We start from the raw sequence: 1139 nt of genomic DNA, 5'->3' as shown, positions 1-1139 counted from the left end.
TCTGAAACTTCATTTTTTGGCAGAAGTGCAAAAATCCCATTTATATATCAAACTGTATATTTGTTTGTAGAAAGAAATTGTTTTTTGTTTGTTTAATTTTAGGTCTTACTGTCACTCTGGGCAACATTATGTTCTGAAACATAGTTGGCTTCAGAAGTTTGGAATATTATCAACGCTGCTTACATCCACACCGATAAACAGAAACACCATCATTTATCAAACAAAGGAATAAATAAATCTTGTCAGCAAAAAAAAAAAACAGTCTAAAATCTTGAACTAATTGCTTGACTTTTTTCTCGAACTTTGCATTTTATTCTATTTTTGTCCTTGTGCAACAGTCTTTGAGATGGCTTGGACTGAATTGCTGTAATTTAAATGAAATGGTGCCTATAAATCTTCAAAATATATATTTTTTCTAGGTTCAAATCATAGTTTTAAATCATTTATTTATTAAAATGCCAATTTAATTTGTTGCATTCTTTTAAAAGTTTGTGGATTTTAAAGATGCTATATTTATAGTCGACTTTTTACTTATAAGATATATATCTTTTGGCTGTGTCTTATGGGCACTGGTTCCATATCATACAACTTTAATGGAAAGTAGTACGGTGGCTAGAATAATAATGACTCAGAAATAGTGTGAAAGTGTAAGTAGATAATAAATTAATCCATGTCAATTAATGAGCACTTATTCAGAAATGTACACCCGATTGGTAAATATCCCAGGAAACGCTTCACAAAACGAAAGGTGTTGGGGAACAAAAAAAACAACAAATTTTCTCCAAAATAACTATGTACATGGATGAAAAGAGGACAGGAAGGTGCAAAGACGATAGTCCACAGGGATGAGATGGGGATAAGAGGAATTTGGAGAGCTCATGAAGAATGTTAAGCTGCGGAAGGCAGCAGGAGGACAAGGGCTCCTTCCACTCTAAGCTCCACACCCTCACTTCCTGTCCCTGCTGATAGTCAGAACAACTGAAGAGCAGCAAACAAAAGACCACTTTATTCTTTCAGGAGCACCATGCTAACCAATTACACCAACTGGCCTCGGGGTGCAGATAGTGTAAGCTTGTATATATAATTCTTGTAGGGTGCAAAGTTTTAAAATGCTTCTGTGGATTTTGCATGTCCCTCTG

This window comes from Oryzias latipes, chromosome 9, assembly GCF_002234675.1.
Source record: "Oryzias latipes chromosome 9, ASM223467v1".
In the NCBI taxonomy this organism is placed as follows: domain Eukaryota; kingdom Metazoa; phylum Chordata; class Actinopteri; order Beloniformes; family Adrianichthyidae; genus Oryzias; species Oryzias latipes.
This window is presented reverse-complemented; position numbering follows the sequence as displayed.